Here is a 16,722-nt window from a genome sequence, read left to right on the forward strand (position 1 = left end):
TTTGGTAAATTGGCCCATCTATCCTGTCCAGGGCTTTTTTGTGCCAGGAGTTTTTTGATTAATGCTTCAACTTCAGGAGTTGTTATTGGTCTATTAAGGATTTCTACCTCTTTGTAATTTAGTTTTGGACAGTTATGTATTTCCAGAAATTTGTCCATTTTTACCAAGTTGGTCTAATTTCTTGGCATATAGTTATTCATAGTAATTTCCTAAAATCATGTGTATTTCTGTAGTATTAGTTGTAACTTCTCTTTCTCTTCTGATTTTATTTATTTGAGTCTGCTCACTTTTTTCTTGATGAAACTGGTTAAATGTTTTTCAATTTTGTTTATCTACTTAAAGAACCAGTTTCTGGATTACTTGAACCTGTGAATTGTTGGTTTTTTTGTTTTTTTTTTTAATCTCTATGTTTAAATTCTTCTTTATTTCCTTCCACTTCCTCTGGGCTTTGTTTGTTGTTGTTCCTCTAGTTCTTGTACATGGAGGGTTAAATTGTTTATTTGAGATATTTTTATCTTTTTTAGGTAGGTCTGTATTGCTATGAACTTCCTTCTCAGTACTGCCCTCTTTGTGTCACATAGGTTTCGTACTGTTGTTTTCCATTTTCATTTGTTCCTAGATATTTTTTGGTTTCTTTCTTGACCTCATTATTAACTCTTTATTTAATATCATGTCATTCAGTCTCCACATATTTTAGTGTATTTGAGTTATTTCCTTGAGACTGGTTTCTACTTCTAAGCCATTGTGATCTGAGAAGGTGACTGATAAGATTGCAATTTGCTTGAGTTTCTGAGGCTTGTTTTGTGTAGTAGACCATTCTGCGTGGTGTGGGCCCAGCTCCCACTCAGAGGTCCACAGTACCCACGCCCATGGCTGGGTTCTCCTATGGGGAATCAGGTCTGCAATGTACTTAGGCCGCTATGAGTCTTGCTTTTTGCTAAAACTCCCTTACCCTGAATTGAGGACATTTACTGCAAAGTAACTTCCTAAAATCCATGCTAAACCTTCCAAGGATGAGTGTAACTGGTTCAACCACTTTTGCCTTTTCATTTGCAAATATCCCTCTTCTGTGATTAGCAGCATTGGGTCCTTTATTTTCTGTAAAAGGTAACCACCTAAAGTGAGCCTGTGCATAGTTAATGAGGACCTTCTTGTAATGTGCCCAGTAAGACAATAAAAGTTCATTGGAGCAAGGACTGAGGTTTTTGCTCCCCTTGAAAAGGGGATGCTGTGGTGTCCCTTTTCCTCCACAGGGCTCAGTAGTCTGTGTGAATGTCTCATCTCATCCATAATGACACAGAAACTGTGGGCCAGTGCCTGTATCAGTTTTGTGTCCTACCAGATGGGTGATCTTTGAAAATGTTCCATGTGCATTTGAAAGGAATGTGCATTTTGCTTCTGTGGAGTGAAAGTTTCTGTATATATCAGTTAAGTTCATTTGATCTAGAGTGTCGTTCAGTGCCGCAATATCCTTATTGGTTCTTTGTTTGGAAGATCTATCCATTGTTGATAGTGGGGTGTTGAAATCTCCTATAATGACTCTGTTGCTATCTATGACTTTCTTGAATTCCTCCAAGACTTCCCTTACATATTTAGGTGCTCTTATGTTGGCTGCATATGTGTTTAAAAGGGTTACATCCTCTTGTTGGACTACTCCCTTAAGTAGTATGTACAGATCTTCTTTGTCTCTTCTTATGGCCTTTGTTTGGAAGTCTATTTTTTCTGATATAAGCATTGTTACAACAGCTTTTCTTTCCATGTCTCTTTGCTTGGAATATATTTTTGATTTATTCATTTTCAGCCTGTATATAGATCTTATGTTCTGAGCTTGGTCTCTCATAGATAGCACATATACTGGTCTTGTTTTCTCATCCATTCAGCTACCCTATGTCTTTTGATTGGAGCATTTAATCCATTTACATTTAAGGTTATTATTGATAGGTATATAATCATTGTCATTTTTTCCCTTTGTACCTGTGTTCCTCTCCCTGTTTTTGTTCATCTTATTAAATCAGTCCCTATCTCTTGCAGTGCTGCTATGGTGTAGATGTGCTATTTTAGGCTTTTTTTGTTTGGGAAGCTCCTTATTTCACCTTCCATTTTAACTGATAGCCTTGTTGGGTAGAGTAGTCTTGGTTGCAGGCTTTTGCTTGCCATTACTTGAAATATTCCATGCTATTCACTTCTGGCTTACATCGTTTCTGTTGAGAAATCAACTGATAGCCTTATTGGAGCTATCTTGTATGTTTCTTCTTTGCTGCCTTTAAGATTCTCTGTTTGTCTTTAAATTTTGCTAATTTATTTATGATGTATCTTAGAGTGTGCCTCTTTGAGTTCATCTTGATTGGGACCCTCTGTGCTTCTGGGATTTGCATGACTTTTTCCTTACCATATTAAGGAAGTTTTTGTCATCAGTTTTTCAAATGGGTTTTCTATCCCTTATTCCTCTTCTTCTCCTTCTGGTATCCCTATGATATGAATATTATTGTATTTCATGTTGCCTCACATCTCCCTTACACTATCTTCAATCTTTTTCAATCTTTTTTAATTTTGTTTCTCTGTCTTGGTGTTTTTTTCCCACCTTGTCCTCCACTCACTGATTTGATCCTTTGCTTCATCTAGCCTGCTTTTAATTCCTTCCAGTGTATTCTTCATTTCTTCCTGGCTCTTATTCATAGTCTGTGTGTCCTATTTAATGTTGATTTAATGCTAAGTTTTTTAACGCTTAGTTACCATTAAGTTACCTTTAGCTTCCATAGAGTTCCTTGTAGTCCTCACTGAGCTCCTTGAATGCCCTTATAACTATTATTTTGGACTTTTTGTCTGATAGATTGCTTGCCTCAATTTCATTTTGACCTCTTTCTGCGTATTTCTCCTTTCCTCTCATTTGGAGATTGTGTCTTTGTCTCCCCATTTTAGGTAACTCTTCTTGTTTGTTTCAGCATATTAGATTGATCTGCTTTGACTCCCTGTCTTTGTGGGTGGCCTTCTGTTGTAGGGTACCTGTGGGACTCAGTAGTACAGTCTCCTTGATCTCCTGAGCTGGCTGTTCTTGGGATGCCTTTTATGCCATTTATGTGGGTTATCTTGTTATACTTGGGTTTTGGTTGTTGTTAGGTCATTATTTGGTGGGCTCTTTCCTGCAGCTGGCTGACACAGAGTCACACCACCTGCCAAGTCTTATATCCTATTATACAGGTGCTGCCAAACAAAACAACCCAGGAAACAAAGCCCACACATACAAAAATAACCCCCATCCACAACCACACTATCAACAAAAAATGAGAAAATATTAATAAAGGTGGAAAATAGTAAGACTACTATAAGAAAGGAAAAACAAATATGACATTACTAACAGAGAGAAAAATGATTTTGAGAGAATAGAAAGGGGAGAACTAATAAGAGCATGGAATAGAAACAAGATGAAGAAAGAATGAAAGTAAAATTTATATCATAAATAAAAAAGGGAGGAAAGAGAGGAAAATTGAATAAGAAAAGGAGAAGAATGTAATATGAGGTTTTAAAAAAATTTAAACTAGTGAAAAAAGTAGGAACAAAATTGAAGAAAAAACATTCACACAGCCATATAAATGACAAATGAGCAAAGATTAATACAGGTAGAAAGAGAAAAAGAAGGAAAAAGTAAGAAAATAAGTTTATGAGATATCTAAAAGAGAAAAAAGTGATTTTGAGAGGATAGAGAGAGAAGAAATAATAGGAGTGAGAAATGAGTACCAGGCCAAGGGATGGAAAAAGTAAAATTTAAAATGAAATAAAAAAAGAAAGATAAGAGGAAGGCAAAATGGAGTTATGGAGGGAAACAGTAAAATTTGAGATTTGAAATACAAAAACAGTGAACATCTAGAAATAAAACTGAAGACATGCAAAAACAACCACCATATTAACAGTCAATGAGTGAAGATTAATAAAAGTAGAGAAAGAATAAGGATATTATAACAACAGGAAAAAGAATATGAAATGACTAATGACAGGAAAAATGGTTTTGAGAGACTGTAGGGGGGAAAAATAGTTAGAGTTCGGAAAAGAAACAAGATGTAGAAAGAGGAAACATAGAATTTAAAACAAATATAAAAAAAGGAAGGAAGAAGGCAAACTGGAATAAGAGAATGAAGGTGTAAAATATGAGATTGAAATAAACTAAAAAAAGTAGTGAAATAATCAGAACAAATATGAAGAAAAAGAAAAACAGTTAAAGAGCTATGCAGGACAAAAATAACACAAATAATAAAGAAGACCACAGTGGAATTTGTCTCAGCAGAGTCTAGTGTTATTTACTGTCATCTCTTTTAGGATCTGCCCCTGGTAATATCAGATAGTGTCCTCTTCTAGCCCTAGCCAGCCTGTTCAAGACTACAAGCAATCCACAGTCTTTGGCTATCTTCCTCAGGCTTGGCTCGTCTCCAACGTTCTGCCCTGCTGGCTTTCTATCAGCAGAAGGCCGAGAGCACTGCCAGTACCACCTCCAGAAGGGGGCCTCTAGTGTGATTGGGAAGGTACAATCCTTGGGTCACACTCAAGGGGTGTTATTCAGTCTTCACGGCAGATGGTAAGAGTGTTTCCCTGACCCCTTGCCACAGGCCTTGGTGTGTCCCAGATTATTTCCAATAGCGTATGGTTTCTGGTGAATTAACTGCCCATTTCCTGTGAGGGGCCAATTTGTGTAAAAGGGGCAGCTCTTCCTGCTGGTGCTGATGGCATCTCTAACAGCTAAGGCTTGACGGGGCCCTGAACATCCTTGTTGCTACCGTCTCTAATTTCTCTGCTTTGCTGGTTTCAGTGGATCAGGGCCTGAGGAATCAGTGTAGCTCATAGTATATGAAAGAAGTTCAGAAAGGGCTTTTTCAGAGCCTCTCTTTCTTTCTCCTGAAGATATATGCCAAGCAGGAAGTTCCTGAGCCTGGCCTAATTGATCTGCAGACCCTGCAGTCCCACAAGTGGATGTTGGGCACCTATGCCTGTGAGGGAACCTGTCAGGCTTCAATGAACCACAGGCACTCAGCTCCTGGTGTCCCAGTCCCCAGCCTGCTGTTCTTGTGGGAGACGCAGGCCTGAATTCTCCACTCTGAAGCCCCTGCATACCAGCCATGCTAGGTCAGGTCCCACAGTTCCTTCAGCGTGACTCTGTCACTCTGAGTTCTTTTTTGGCAGAGCTGCTGCATGCTCATGCAAGTGCATGTGAGCACAGAGTCCCTCTCAAGTCTGGAGTCTTGCCTCAGCTTTTCTTTATAAAAGAGTCTCTTTGTGGCTCTCTCACTGTAGCCCTGAGCCCTGGACTGGTTCTGTATGTGCTCTACCTCCCCAAAAGCACAAAGTCTTTCTCAGTCAGGGGTGACCACCATCTGCCAGTGCCTCTGATGCCTCTGTAGCTCACTACGTGTGGTTGCAGCCTTAGTCTCCACACTATATCTTTCCAAGTCTCTCCTCGTTAGGTTGGTGGTTTCTCTGTGTGGGACCAGGGTCCTGCTCCAGGAAGGGAGGGGACCACTAAACTGTGTTTTCTTACTGATCTCTCCTCATCTGCAGGCAACTCACACAGGAAATTTCCCCCTCAAGTTATAAAATCTCTCACAGGACATTGCAAAGCATCCTCTATATTCTGTGGTTTCAAAAATTCATATCAGCTAAGATTCCGTCGCTTGTTCAGGTCATGCGTCAAATCAGCCAAAAATCCATTCTGGGGGCACAAGTGAGTGTGGTCAGCTTCCACCTACCTGGCCTCCATCTTCTGAAGCCAAGAGACCCTTTTTCTCATTTCATTTATATCAGGTGAGAAGAGCTATCTAAGCCTGATATTTTCTAGTAGACACTTTGTGAATATTGGCCTTACTTTAGTTAACTTTTCATTCAAGGCTTGATTACCTACAGCTAAATGTTCTCAGTTCTCATCCCAATTCCCAGCTCCCGAAAGAACTTAATCTATTAATAATTCACCTATTTTGGACTCAAGTGGGAACTTGTTATATAAATATTACATGACTGAAAAACATAAAACTCCATACTCTTAATATGTGGTGTTGCATTATTTAAAATTTTGTTATAAATTTTAAGTTGTAGACTCTATTTTTAAGTATATAATGTGCAAATATTTTTATATACTTTTCCATACTTCCAGTTTGACACATTTCTTATACTTTCGGTAGATGTATTGTTTTTTTTCAATGAAGAAAGACCAGAACTTGAAGAAATACCTTAAATTTCATCTTTGAATGACTCTTAATTCAATTAGCACTCGTTATCATTTAAAACAAAAAGATATAAATGGTCTTATATACATGTAATTTGAGAAATGTATCAACATAGTGACAAGATGAGAATATGTAAGTTGTATATTAAATTTAAAATTATTTTATGCCAGAAAACAATGATTCATAAATAATGCAATTTGATGAACTTTACAATTTTTTAAATAAATTTCTCCTCTTTCTTGGTGCAGAATTTGTTCACAGAATGAATAAAAAATATATAGATTTTGTCATTGATGTTTTTAAATAATTTTAAAATAAAATGCTATGTATTCAAAGTTAAAACTTATAAAATGAAAGGTAGTATTTACAAGAGAAAATGACAGAATTTGCCAATGAGAGATCATAATTATCAGTGAAATAATATTTTGCTTGCTAAATATAAGACTGGTAACATTAGCTTGGGAGATTTATCTAGCATCACTTATTTTGTCTCTGAAACAGGATATTTTTACTTGCCCATTTGTTTTACGAGAGCTAAAATATATATAGAAATAAGGACTATATTTGTGACATGAAACACACAAAAATAACTGATTTTTTTTATGTTCCATTATGAAGAAAATCAACTTTTTCTTTAAATTCTAAAGTGATTTGAGTTCAAGCAATGGAAACAAGTTCTTTGTGTGGACACAAATGTTTGAGTCTCTATTATTGTGCTTTGTCTACCATGGGAGAAAGACCATAATGGTAATGAGTCAAATATTTTTTGATGATGAGGAGGAGGAAGATGTTGTGTGGCTAAACTTGTACCCTCATACATCCTTTTAGTGGCAATTTCTGAAAGAAAGAAGATAAGTTGTTAGAGTGTGCAGCCTAACATTGTATTGATCAGCTGCAGGGAAAGGGGGAAATAAAAACAGAAACTAATAGAGTAGCAAAAGGAAGAGAAGTTCTATTCTGACAATCACATAAAGCCTAGAGCTAAGGTACAAATACAACAGGACTTAGAGAAGTAGAAAATAACATTGCAAGCTCTGAAATGCAAGCTTTTGAAATACAAAAGAGAATTGAGAGATTAATTATACTAGTTTGAAAGCTCTACTCTTTTATATAAAGTAAATACTAAGCATTTAAAGAAAAAAAAGATGCATCACTGGAGAGAATATTTATCTGGGATACCACTTTTGCACTTTGCACAAGTATTGGAATTGAGAATATATTGGTGGTAGGAAGAGAAATACTGTTATAATTCCTTTTAGTGAAATAAGTAAAAATGTTGACTGTCTTGTGAACACATGTTTTTTGTTTGTTTGTTTTTCTGGGAAATTTGCCAAAGGACCTCAGTATTGCCTTATTGTGTAATGCAGATCACATTCCTTTGAGCTGATTTATTGAGTTATCTGCAGCCCTTAACCTCTAACTGGTGATGTTCTCTTGCCCTTAGAGAGTTTTGAAAGTAAAATGTAAAATGTAACAAAGAAAATAAAGTTAAAGAGAAGGAAGTCAGTTGGATTTAGAAATTAGCCTTAGATAATCAACTGAGGTGTACTGCATCTTTGGAAGGCAGAGGTTGGAAAGAAGCCAAACTCAATTAGGCTGAGTGAAAAGAAAAAGAAGGAAATGAAAATAGCAAGTAGAGACAATTCTTTCTAGCAACTTGAAAAAAAAAGTCTTAAAATTTAAAGAGAAATGTGTTTAAATTCAAAGAGTTCAAATTTAATAAAAAAAGAGTGAAACTACCTATATGTGAACGAAGGAGGGAAAAATAGACTTGTTTATGTAGAATGTTTAGGTAACTTTATGGTTAGGGTTTTCTATTCGTATATTAAAGTTGGAGGTAACAACATGCTTGAGAGGGGAAAATGGGGACATCTGTAATAGTGTCAACAATAAAAATAAATTAAATAAAAGAACATATGCTAAGACTAATACTAATCACAAAAATTCACAGCTATTGAACACCTAATATGATCAATGTTTAGTTAAGTCACAATAATCGTATGAGGAAGATAAAATTGTTATCTTTCTTTTATATATGAGGAAATTGAAACATGGAAAAATATTATAACAAGAAGACCAACCATGTTTAGTAAGTGGTAGAATTTTGTTCTAGAGTTTATATTGTTAATTAGTAGTATAATAGACTGTATCTGAAAAATTAGCAAGCAGTGTTAGAGAGTTTAAGTAGTTTGGCCATAGTTTATAGTAGTAGAATTACATTTAAAATAACACAGAAAAGGAACATGTTAAAGAGATTATAAGATTTTCCATTTAGTTTTGAAGGCCCCACTAGTATCAGGACTAGGAATTTGGAGAACCATTGATCACATTATTGTGTGAATTCTCTTTCTTTTTTCAAGAAACCACTGCATTTGATCAGTTGCTAAAAGAAAGATGAGCCTAGAAAAAGCACTTGGCTAGTGTAGAAAAAAATACATAACAGAATTCAGAGAAAATGTAAAGAACTCAGACCTTGAAGGTCAGAAAGTAAAAGCTCTTATTTTGGCTGCTATAACAAAGTACCATTAACTAAGTGACTTGCAACAGAGGCTAAAACTCTAATATCAAAGTGTGAGGTGAGTCATCTTCCCTCTGAAAACTGGCAGGGGCATCCAAATTTCCGGCACCTGTGGGCCACAGTGGAGGAAGAAGAGCTGTCTTGGATTGCACATTAAATACACAAACACTAAAGAAAACTGATGAGAAAAAAGAGGTTTTAAGTAAATTTACAATTTTGTGTTGGCTGCATTAATAGCCATCCTGGACCACATGTGGTCGGTCTACTGGCCTTGGGTTGAACACCCCTGCTAGGCTAAGGATTCATCCTTGCCTCTTCCAGCTTTTGGTAAACCCAAACATACATTCATTTATGACAGCATAACTCCAGTCTTCACAAGGTATTCTCTCTATGTCTTCTCTCACATCTTCTCTGTGTGCCACATGTCACCTTTATATAAAGACTCCAGTCATATTGGATTAGGGTTCACCTTAATCTCTTCTTTTTAACTATTACTTCTGTAAAACCTATTTCCAAACAAGATCAAATTCTGAAGTACTCTGAAGGCTAGCACATCAATATATCATTTTGGGGGACATGGTTCTACTTATAATATCAATATTTTTATACAGGAGAAGATTGTTTAAATTTAAAATAGCCTAGGAAATATTAAGAGCATTAAGATATACCAAGTGGCCACAGAGCAAACTAATGGCAGGCCATCCTGCCTTTATTAAGACCTCTTAAAGCATTATGGTTATCCCTATTAGAGTTTCTTCTCTGGTAAAATCTATTCTCAAAAAGATTAATGGCATGGTCTCACCAAAGCCTAATGTATTAAAATACCCATAATTAAGTATACATGGGAAGGCATATCTATAAAAGAGTTATCATGTGGCTCCTGCACCAAATAAAATAAAATGCTTTGAATTTTTGCAAGTTTTTGAGAGAACTATATTGGCAGAAGCACTGCCAGCCTGAAATAAAAAAGAGTGAGATTAAAATAAAAGACTTGTGGCTGTGAAAGAAAAATACCATATGATCTCACCTATAAGTGGAACCTAATCAACAAAACAAACAAGTAAAATAGCCAGAGACATGAAGAACAAACTGACAGTGACCAGAGGAGAGGTGGGTGAGGGACAATGGGGGACAACAAGGGAAGGGTCATCAAGGAGCATGTGTGGAGGACACATGGACAGAGCCCGAGGGTAGGGTGGGTTCCAGGGTGGGAGGCAGGAATGGGTGGGGCAGGGGGGATATGGTGGGGGGAAAATGGAGACTACTGTACTGGAACAACAATTTTCAAAAATTATAAAAAAAAAAGACTTGTGGAACCCAAATTTCTACATAAACAGATTGAGAAAGCAGCTCAATCGCCAAAAGGGAAATGCCATTCAAAAACATTTTTCAGATAAAACCAAGCAGGATAATAAAAAAAAAAAAGCTTTCAAAAGGCAGAGTAATGGACTGTGGAGAAAAATGGACAAAGAAGCCACCACTGAGAAGCCTAAACAAGGGTGTTTCCTAAAGCCAGGGTGGAGAGGCCTGATGATACCTCCTCAGTGCGATTTTGGACTTGTCATCAAACAGTGGCTGCTGTTTCCCTTCTTCAGAAAGAAGTCATTATTACTGTTAATGTTTCCCTATTTCAGCAGTATGTGGTGGGTTTCGGAAGACAGATATAATTTGCTTTTACATATTTTAGATCTTTCTTTCAAAGCAAATATCTGAATTGTAGATTATGAAGTCCTGGATTTCGAGCTGATGCCATAATTGGGTGAGACTTTTGACAGTCATGACATGATTGCTGAAACTAGTAAAAGGAGGTTTTACATATAAGAGAAAAGAGAATGTGAAAAAGAAGATTGAATATAGATTAGATCATTAAAAAAAATCACCCTCTTCCACTTAAGACCTCCTGGTGGCAAAATGCACTGCCCCACTCCCACCCCACTCACTTCTCAGCTTTGCACTTGCCCATGCAATTTACCTTGCCAGGCATGACATAGGGGAGTGTTCAGATATTTTTATGTAGTTGATTTGCTGTCTTGTACCTCTCCCACAACTTCCCTGAGAATTTACTGCTCCTTTGTAGATTAACCTATTGGGCACACTTGAGGTCTACCTGAGCTCAGCCTACAGCAGAGCACAGCCCATAGCAGTCAGACCCGTTTCCTGAAGCAGAAGTGCACTGCTAAGATCCTCCCCAGCTAGTTCCTAGGCAAACGAGCCCAGCTGAGGTAAGAAGAGCTGCACTAGCTGACTGAACTTTCTAGGTGCTGGTTTGCTACTCAGTTCTGTGCAGCAACACCTAATCAATACTTTCTCAGTAACTATAAAGTATTTAACCTACTTTCCTATATAAAATGCTGAAGAATCATTCTACTTTTTCTCTTTTATTCATATAATTGCCTTGCTATTATATGTTTTAAATTCACAAGAATGACTTAACATTTGTTCTTTTTTATTTTACCTGTTTTGTTTTAAATCAAACAATGATCCTAAAAAGGTCTTTTACCTTTTTGTTTTATTACCTTGTGATATTTTTATTTAAAAAGATTATGTTGTCTCAGTGTCTCAGGTTTGATTCCCAGTCAGGGTACATGCCTGGGTTGCAGGCCATGACCCCTAGCAACTGCACATTGATGTTTCTCTCTCTTTCTCTTTCTCCCTCCCTTCCCTCTCTAAAAAATAAATAAATAAAATCTTTTAAAAAATATTATGTTGTCTCGATGAAAAACAAAGGGAGAGTGGATATGAACACCCTTATTCTTATTCACCTATACTTAAATTTTAATCAGTCAACTAATCTATTCTAATATTTTTTATGTTCTCCTACATAGGGCCTTAAATTAGGAATAATAAAACCGCCCATGAACCTTTTTCAACTAAATTATCTTTATCATTTCCTATACAGATACCAGGCAACACTAAAGCTTCATTCCTTCAACTTACAAAATGAAAGATGCTAGAAATATTTAGGTATATTTGAAATTCTCTATATTTTTAATTAGCTCAATCATATTTTATGAGCTATCTTATTTTTCAAAAACATAAAAATAGGAAAAAGTCAGTAAAGTCAGAAAGACAGAATTGAAAGGTGAAAGGATTAGTCAACATACATGAAGGACCCATGGAGATGGATAATGGTGAGGGGACTGCTTATGAAAGTGGGGGGCCGAGTGGGCATTGACAGGGAAGGGGAAAAAGTGGGACAACTGTAATAGCATAAAAATAAAATATTTAAAATGAGAAAACATAGAATAATAAAGACAGGATTATTCTGCCCTAGCTTAATTTTATAGGATTACATGTTATTTTTGGGTTGGCCAAAAAGTTTGTTTATTTATTTCTATATATTGGTCCTAGTAGTGCTTAGTTGTCTTGAACTTCATTTGAAACAATTGTTTAGGTTGTATTGTCACAGCTATTATATTATCATGCATTTAAAAAATTAAAATTATTGAATTTTTATGTAACCATTTTAATATTGAAGGTGGAAAAATATGCACCATTTTCAGTGTATTATGCTTTATTATTTGAAGAAAGGTAAAAACATAACTGAAATGTAAAAAATGATTTGTGCAGTATATGGAGAAGGTGCTGTGACTTATGGAATGTGTCAAAAGCGGTTTGTGAAGTTTTTTGTAGTAATGACATTTTAGCCAAATAATTCTTTGTTGTGGGGCTGTCTTATGCATCAGACGTTTAGCAGCACCCCTGGTTTCTACCACTGGAAGCCAATAGAAGGAGATAGCCAACATAGTAAAAATATCCAAATCAATAAGGTTATCAGAAAAGGAAAAATGTGTCTTTTATTTTAAAATGCATCTTTTAAATGGACTTTTTGGCCAAACCAATAATATAACTATTTTTTGAATGAATAGAGCTATACATATATTTGTATGCAAATATTGACACAATGACCAATAACAAACTGACTTTGTAAATTATTCATTCCTAGACTAAAAGACCTTTTTTCCATTATTGATGCTTGCAGGTCACCAATCTTTCAGGTCAAATTGAAAGACCCTAGAGATTTTTCAATGCCTTCAGAGTCTATAATCCTTTCCTAAACTTAGGATAGTGATTGCCTGAGTCTTAAAAAAATACAGATAAACCCACATTCTTATGTATTGCATAACATACAAAATTCAACTTTTCCCTATTCTGATATTATCATTTTTGTAATAAATTTACTCAAGCATTGATGGTCAGTTTCCACCTATGTTTATAAGAGAAAGGAAGTTTTATATTTTGGGGAAGGAAGAAAATTTAAAGTCTCAAATAAAATGTGTATAGGGTTCTCAGATCATTTCAATATAGAAATAGGTAACTTTCAGTAAACTTGTAAACTAAGACCTTCAAAAGCATAAAATTGGCAGGAAATTTTTAACTTTTATTGTTTACCTTGAGAAGTTTGGGGCATTATTATTGATAATTTTTATTCCAGTAGTCTGACATAGTGTCTTCATCACTGTATGATAGATGAGAATCTAAGAAGTTGTATTCTGTCTAGCCATGTTGTAGTATACAAATATGACTTCAGTTGGGGAATTAATGTATCTACAAGTTAGTCTGTAAATGATTTTAACCTTTGAGTCATAGTCCCTATAAATTTAGCACAAAATTATATAGCCAAAAACTGTGGGACTAGGCATCTAGTGTCTTGTAAAATTTTTAACTTTATCTGTTAACTTGACCAGGACTATGGTGCCCAGTTGTTTGGTCAAACACCATCCTAGATGTTGCTGTGGAGGCATTTTTTCCTACATGAGTAACATATAAACCCATACACTTTGAGTAAAATATATTTCTTTCCAAAATGTGGGTTGGCCACATCCAATCAGTTAGTCAGTTGAAGACCTTAAGAGCAAAGACTGTGGTTCACCCTAGGAGAAAAGAATTTGAATTTAAAACTACAACACAGAAACCTTACCTAAGATTACACCTTGCCTGATATGCTCTGAATAAGTAGGATTCAAAACTGCAATATTTTTAGCTCTTACTGGAATATTGAGCTTTGGAATACCCAGCTTCTTATTTTGCCCTGATTTCAGACTTGCCATCTGACACAATTCTGTAAGCTAATTCTTTAAAATAAATATCTATTTTCTCCTCTCCTTATGAATCTTTTGTTTATTCATATCCCCCCTCCTCTCTCTCTCCCTCCACCCCTCCCTCCATCTCTCTGATTTATTTTCTTTCCCTTGAGAAGCCTGAAAAATACAGTCAGTAGCTGAGACAGACTACATTTTCATAATAGAAAGGACAGTCTGGCTCTAAAAATATTTACATGTGTACATAATTACAAAATTTCTAGATAAAGCTATAGCAGTGCAGCAAGCTATTTGAGGTTACTGTGTTCTTTCTCTCTGGGTTACATAAATATGGGTTCCTGCCATTATATGCTGATTTAGTTAGAACTTATTATTTTAGCATTATTATCCTCTGCATTTAACCTTTGCATGAATTCATTGGATTATCAAATGATTTTCATCGCTCTCCCTAAAATTTTCTAATAATAAATAACACAACCAGGAGCAATGCAACCAGTGACAATACACCTGGAAAAAATAGCTAACAATGCCACAGGACTGCGACAGCAGAGGACACAAATACTACTACATCTTTCTGGAGATATTTTCTCCTGATTATATTGAGTTTATGCCTTTTTGTAAGTATACCACAGAGGTAATATGCTCTTCTCAATATATCACATTAAAGGGTAAATTCTATTGATATGTCTTATTATAGGTGATATTAACCTGGATCATGTGGTTAAGGTGGCATCTGCCAGATTTACCTACTGTGAGGTATGTTCTCACTGTAATTAATTAATGTTTTGGGGTAGTTACTTTAGAAGTATGCAAATAACCAGCTTATCCTTAAACTAACTGATTTTTAGCACATATCAATAGGTCTTACTTCTATCAATTATTACTCTGTGGTCTTCATTAATTTTACCACTGGACTTGGCAATCCTAGGAGGTGACACAAGAATCAAGAGTTTAGGACATATTTTCCCTTACATCCATTTTGCTGCATTGTTCTTATCATTCATTGAAACTAAAATTATTCACCTCATCCAAATGAATATATTCTTTTCTTTCCTACTGATTTTGTGATATGAGGAGTCCAAAAAGCCATATGGTAGTCTAGATGCTCAGTAAAATAAAGTCATTGCTGTGCCCTTGGTAGAAAGATGGCTTTTTGTGCTTCTGAGACCTTATATCATCGGATCACCTAATTCTGAGATGAAGGTATGCATTTTGCCAGTGATTCATCAGGTGTGATAGCTCCCAGACTACGTATTCCATCTGTAAGAGAAAGAGCACCCTATCACTGATTCAAAGCATCTTCTGTATCCTGTAGTTGGACCCCAAAGCCTTACAGGGCACCACCCTACAGATGGGGCCATAACTGAGGTGCCAGTTGGCCATCCCACCATTTTCTAAAGTCACCTTCTTCTGATAATGTGGCACATGGTAATAGTGTCACATGAATCTCAGCAATCTCTTTATTTATTTTAGCTATATAATAAAACTCTTTTATCAGAGCCAATGTGTTGGATACAAAGTTGGTGATTACAACATTGAAGACATTGTTATCTGAAGTATGGCAGTCTTTTTGATGATGAAAGTCCACTGCAATCAATAGCTACCAAATGACACTAATATACCATAGGGATTTTGACATATTGAGAACCTTGCATAGATCTCTGCTGATGGTTCATTGCCTTTCAGTGGTGGCAACTACTACATAAGCCTTAATGAGAGGAAATCTACGTTGTTGACAGTATCCAGAGCCAATTTTCTGGCACCATGCCTATATGTTCATAAGTTCATTGAGCAAATAATGGTGGGTCTGTTGAAAGAGGCAGATCAACTTGTCAACTAATTCAGTGCAATATGAAAAAATCATCTATATGTTGTACAAATATTTTCAATGTCTAGGCCCATTATGAGATCTCCAGCCATGCATTTCCCAACACATTAGTCACTTTGTCACTTATCTTCCTATCTTCTTTTTCGATTACCTGTTAATGCAGCAGAAGCTTTAACCACTGCTTAATAGTCAATGTACATCATAATCTCTGCCTATCTCTTCCAATCCAAATAGATCCTGTGTATAATTCAGAAGAGTTTTACTTTCTGCCATCAAGGTAATCATAAAACAGTGCCATTTCAGATAATATCATTAGATATAAGTGTATATATATGTACATATATGTGTGTTTACATATGTGTGTATATATGTGCACATATATATTTCAATATATATTTAAATGTGTAAACCAGTCTTGATTTTTTATCACTCATCTACTTTACATGAATAACTTCAATAGATGAGGTTCACCTGCCATTGCAATAATAATATGTACATTAAGAATCTACCTGCTAATAAAACTTGTGATTTCTCAACATGCTTGAGCAAGAATATAAATGCTGCTGGCCATGCCAGCTTTACAGTTTGGTAAGTAAGGAAATACCCACTTTGAAAACAGCAACTCAAATTATATTGCTACTTTGTGTGACATGTTAAACATTGTCTCTACCAGGACCTAATACCAAGCCTTGACCTCTGTCTCAGAAGTAGGATAATCATTTACCAAAGAAAGCATGGTTTAGTTATAAATAAATGTCTTATAAAAAAGACATTTTATAAAAAAGACATTACATTATCTCTCTAGTCACAGAGCTGTAATGTACAGCAGGGTGACTATAGCTAATAATTATGTATTCCATATTTGAAAGTTGCTAAAAGAGTAGATCTTGAAAGTTCTCATCACAAGAAAAAAAAACAGTATGTATGGTGATGGATGTTAACTAGACACATTGTGGTGATCATTAGGTTGTACACCTGAAACTAATATAATGTTATGTGTTAATTATATCTCAAATAAAAAAGAAGAAGAAGGCATGGCTTTTTTCTGAACTCAGATAGCTCACAATGAAATTCATGTATGTGGGCTTCCACATGTACCATAGTGCACAATGAATTATTTGTATGTAG

Source organism: Phyllostomus hastatus, unplaced genomic scaffold (genome assembly GCF_019186645.2).
Source record: "Phyllostomus hastatus isolate PE091 unplaced genomic scaffold, TTU_PhHast_1.1 phas_contig_86, whole genome shotgun sequence".
Taxonomy (NCBI): Eukaryota; Metazoa; Chordata; class Mammalia; order Chiroptera; family Phyllostomidae; genus Phyllostomus; species Phyllostomus hastatus.